This window comes from Vidua chalybeata, chromosome 6 (genome assembly GCF_026979565.1).
Source record: "Vidua chalybeata isolate OUT-0048 chromosome 6, bVidCha1 merged haplotype, whole genome shotgun sequence".
Lineage (NCBI taxonomy): Eukaryota > Metazoa > Chordata > Aves > Passeriformes > Viduidae > Vidua > Vidua chalybeata.
The window spans coordinates 11,340,649-11,346,213 of NC_071535.1; positions in this window are offsets into that span (position 1 = coordinate 11,340,649).

Here is a 5,565-nt window from a genome sequence, read left to right on the forward strand (position 1 = left end):
GTCAGATGCAGAGAAACTTGTAGGAGATGAGATCCCCTTTGAAGCAACATGCTGTATACTGCTGGTGATAGGCTTTCATTAGCTTTATTAGCTTCAGCTTCTTAATTTGTACTCCCGCCATCAAGTCCTTGTCTCCATTCTCTCACAGACACTCTTTATAGTCTGGGTGCATGAAGCTTTGTTGCTGTATTTTGCAAACACAGTAGAAAGTGGCAATATTGTTAGATGTGTCCTTGGATGCCCTGTGACTTGCAGCAGCAACAGGAGTGATGATCTTGTATTTAGTATCAAACAATAGCTCACTATAGAATTTTCTAAACTAGAGTTGGCTTCTCACTGTGTCCCTGTACCAAGCTGGCATTTCACACAATAGAGGAATCAAATGTCTTTTGGCAGCATCTGATGTCATCATTGCTTAGGGCCTGATCTCAGAATTTGGCTGTCACGAGTCACTTCATCTACTCAGTTGTGTAAAACAGAAAAAATGTGGGCATCAGCAGTGTTGTGACCTTTATGCAGTTTTCAACAGCTTGAAAGAAGGCAGAACTGTTATTACTAATTTTAAACTGCTAATATACATTGGGCTTTTTCAATCGATGAAGCTAATGAAAGTCTGTCACCAGAAGTATGCACCATATTACTTAAAAGGAAATCTCATTTGAACCCAAGAACTCACAAGCAAAATGGCAGTGGAATGTGCTTGGAGAGAATTGTTGCACCTCATTTTGTGCTGTCCTGTCATGGATGGTGTATTTGCTGGCCTGAGGGAAGGACAACTCCTGTCTTCCTTTTGGCATATTAGCTAGAGTTGCATTGAGAAGAAAAAACAAAGATGACTTTTGGGTGCAAACATCACATTTGGTATTCAAAGTATAGTTTATGCTGAAGATCTGCTGAAATTCTTCAGAAGAAAATATTCTGTATAATATGCATGTATTACTAATCTGCCAAACCTCTGAGGCAATTGGGATAAAACTGGGGTTTCTTTCACAGCTTGTGATCTGGCCAATCTGGTCTGGTTGTAATATACAATATCACTTGTGGAGCTTGACTGGTATAATAATTGGGTGCTACTTAAGTAATATTTGAACAGGAGTTAAGCTCTAAGTGAATTATGGGATGATTTCATATGGTGGTCATCAGCCACAGATAGTTATGTGAGGAAAATGGACCAGAGCTTCATATTCTGATCCTTTCCTATATTCTTCTACCTTTAGTAAAGGTATGTTGCTCCTGTTTCCTGTCTTATACAGCTACTGATTGAAGACTAGAATAAAGTGTTTGTATAAGAAACAAGATTTTTAAATATAAACATTAAATTAGTAAACAGTAGGTGTTAAAATATTACCAAATTAAACTAGGCAGAACAAGTTTAAGATTTCAGAGGTATCTTCATTGTGAGTTGTGTGTTGATGTCTGAAAGTCCATTATTTTGGGGACATGCATAACATAAAGGCCTTTCTTTTAATGTTATCTTTCTGACTATGATAGTTACATAATATTAAAACGTGCTGTTTAAGGACTACAGCAGGAAAATATTTGACATACTAGCAGTTTGATCACAGTCTGCTAATTGTGCCAGGCTTTCAGTTTCCAAATAAAACTTTTTGTCTGTGTCCTTCTGATGGTCTTTCTTGGAGAAATTGGAGTGGTGTAGTTGGACCATGGAGTTTCATCAGTGAAACTGGGTAGGTTTGTTCTGATCTGTTCCCAGCTGAAGCTGAGGTTGATGAAATCTGCAGTCTCCCTCTGTTACAAAGATCACAGTCATTTCTGCACACCTCATGCTGCATTGTATGCACTCAGAACCAGAATTTATCTCTGGCAAGAGCTGTGCTTCCTGAATTATGTTTGGCATGCCTGTTCTCCGTTGTGAAGTATTTATGCATTTCCTGGTGTCAGCTACTGAATCCAAAGGGATTATTGTCCTTTTAAATAAAATCCAATCTTGTCATCTGCTACTGAATCCGAAAATTATTATTACTTGTTTCATGGGCTTCTTATCAACAGCTTATTTTGGCCTATTGGTTTTGAAACATTTTCATAACACCTCATCAGCACCTGCTTTTTCTAATTCATGATGTGGCTGAAGTTGAAGTGAAGGTGGCTCAGCCATCTAGTTTGATTTAGATCTATTGCTGACTTAATAATATCAGCAAAAATGGCAGCTGAGCGTCTGTCTGCCTTTTTCTGTAATAAATGTACATAAAGAATCTCTGCATCTGCTAACTGATGCTGCAGATTGCTTTCCCTTCAGTGGAAGGCTTTCCAAATGGTCTCAGAAGCAGCAAGAATAGATGTTTGTGGTTGTTTTTCCTGGCATATCAGTGGTGTATGGAGATACATAGTTTCTGCTTCCTCTGTTTCTGTCACCGCACTTTATAGGTTGGCCATTAATTTTTCTGTCAAATTGCAGTCTGGAGCATATGTGTTAGATGGCATCTACAATACATGGCACCTGCATGCTCCATACTGTTTGCTTAGTTCTGTATCAATACATTATCATTATATTTCTTTCACTGATCGCTTCAGTTGCTGTTTCGATGAGTAGCATATTTAGATTAGGTCTATTGCTTTAAAAATGTAGGACTTACTTGCTTCCATTCTTTCTGAGATTAATTGTGAGTGCCAAAAATGAGAACTCTGTAGTATAAACATATTTTTTAAAATTATTCAGGTAAATTTCAGCACTTTTTAATCTGCTGTTCATTCTATTGGGCTCCTTGAATATGTTGATGATCTGTTTCAGCATTTGGGGGCATTATTCCAACAGGATTGTCCTGTTCATCTTCCCCCCACTATAGCCCCTCAGTGTTATACGAATGATTTTTTTCTCCTTCCATTATAAATTCCTCAGGGAGACTTAGTTCTGGTGTTCAGTTTTACTGCCTGGACACAGATTTTGTTTGGAAATCAACCATACCTGGCATCACTCCATGTTGATGATTTCCTTTGTTTCTCACCCTTATTTTGTCTCTTTGTAAATTGTATTTTCTATATTGTTGTGGAACTCACAAGATTGACCTCTGCTGTCGTCTTCCATATGCCACATGCTGAGTAGTAACATAAGAAAACAACACATTTCTTAAGGCTTTAAACTGAGAGAACTGTAACAGAACTGAAGCCTTGTGGCAAGCCAGCGTTCCCAGATGGGAAAGACTACATGTAAGGCCTTTGGTGCTATTAATTTTTAAAGGCTGCAAAGAAAGAATAATGTGTGAGTGAGGCCTGATGGCTGACAGGGATGGAGGGGCCTGAGCTGAGTCAGTGCCCCTGACTTCTCCCCAGCTTCATTTTGGAGTAGTGTCGACATGAGGTCAGGGAGGCATTTCCAGTGGGAATAGACCTGCCAAAATAGGCCTTTACACTCTAGTGCTGTGCCGGCAGTAACGTGATGCTCAGCAGGTGAAGGGGAGGGGTTGTAACAGAGATGTTTACACTGGGAGAGGGAGGATTCAGGTGCAAGGCTGATGAGCTATTTTGAGTGTTTTTTACTCTTTTTAGCCCATTTTGATTAGCTGGTATCTGAGTGCAATATTTTTAAAAAATTATGATGAAATATAATCATTCTTTGTTGCAGTTCTGTCTATATTTACAAACTTCCAGTTCCCTGAATGTCAGAAGTAAACATGGGAGGCTCATTGCTTTAACAGTCTCCTCAGATAATTGTCTACCCTAAGCCCCTCTTTCTTGCTTCATTTCTTTATCAAAATCATCCTACATGTTCTCTAGTTGTCTCTGGGGTTTCCTGCTGCCTGCTCTATCTGTGCCTGTATTTTTGCCCTTTCTCATCCTTGGTGAACTCAACTGAACAACATTCATTGCCCTGAGTTTGAACTTGGTCCCTAAGGAAAATTGCAGTAGTTGGTTCTTTTACTAGGCCTCTGTTTTGGGTGCTGACCTTCAGTGTTTTTTCTCTTCCATGTAAGTGTTGTAACCAGCTTTTTACATTTAGCCTACTACGTTATATTCAATAAAATGTGACCCCTAAATTCAACTCTACTATCAGACAGATTTGCTATTCCTGTTTATAAATGTCACTGTTTTTTTTGGTGTGCTGTCAAACTGCAGTTCTCCTTTTCCCCACATCAAATTTTACTTGTTTTGCATAGACCCCATGTTTCAGAATAGAAAATAATTGACTTTTAGGGTCACTCAGGGAAGATATTTTGTTTTCCCAGGTTTCTGGGTGGGGAACTTCAGCCAATCACATTTGTTGAAGAAGATCTCTCACACATTTGAACTTGACCCTATTTCCTGCCAATAACACCTGGCAAGAGAGCTACATAAGTTAAATTGCAAATATATTAAAGATTTATTTTAGGTAAAGCGTATTTGTAAGATGTTTGTGTGCCAAGTTATGTCTGGAGTAAACTTTTATAGCAAGCACTAAATCAGAGGCAAGCAGAACAGAAAGAATTGTAAAGGGGAGTGAAATAGAAAGGCTGACAGATCTGTAACTATAATAAAAATGGTTGTGGAGAATTCTATGGCATTAACTTAGATAATTGCCAGAGTCATAAAATCCAGATTTTTCTGTCTTCAAGACTCCTGGGAGCTGCTGGAGAAGAATAAAATTAAATGTAATGGTTCATATATAATTCAGAATTTTGTTGCTTTTTATCATTCTCAAAAGAGTAAAAGTGACCTACTTTCTATATGTTGTAGTTTAGTGGGAAATTCCCCCGACTCCCAGTGTTAGCATGCCTGTTCTCCTCTTAAGCAGGTGCTAACTCCCATCTCTGCTTTACTACTGCTGGCATAGTATGTGCTAAATGTGTTGTGACATTCTTTCCTCTCAGTGTACGGTGGAGATGGTTGTGCTCCTTCCCAAATTCCAGTTTTGTTAAGCTTCTGGGATTAATGCAGGATCTAAATTAATTTTCTGTATGTTAGTTGTCAACCACAGTAGAAGTAATTAAATAACAAGCTCTCCTCTAAGACTGATGTTTTTAGAATCAGTAAATTATATGTAATGATGACTTAAAAGAGAAAAAAAATAGATAAAGCTCAAAGACATGGATAAAAAGGCACCACTTCTTCTTTATTTGTTACAATATATATTTGGAATAAAGTGTGAAAGAATAATTAGAATTGTTCTTGGAACTCAGACAAGAGTCAATATTAGCTCCATTGTAAGGATGGATTAGAACTGATTCAATCCAGAAGGCTTCTTCCATTCCATGTTTACAAAATCCAAGAAGGACAGTCTAAAAAATCTGGGCAAGGAAAACTACGAAATTAGACTTAAGGTTACACATCAAGGCTGTCTCCATTTACAGTACGATACTTCAGAAGTATGCTAGAGAGAGTATGCAGCCAATCAGTTCTGATCGTGCCCTCCAAGAAAAGCCAATATTTAGGTTTCTGGATCTAGCTCTGTGTGGAGGAAAAGGAGATAAATTTAATGAATTATACTTTTCCATCATGTTGCTGAACTTATCCATTATTGAGGAAATTCTTCAACTTTTCACTTCTTTTCCTGTTCCCTTCATAGATAGAGACAGATAAGAGAACATGTTAATCCTCTTTTGCTGAAAAAGGAACTTGATTGACCAATAAGGG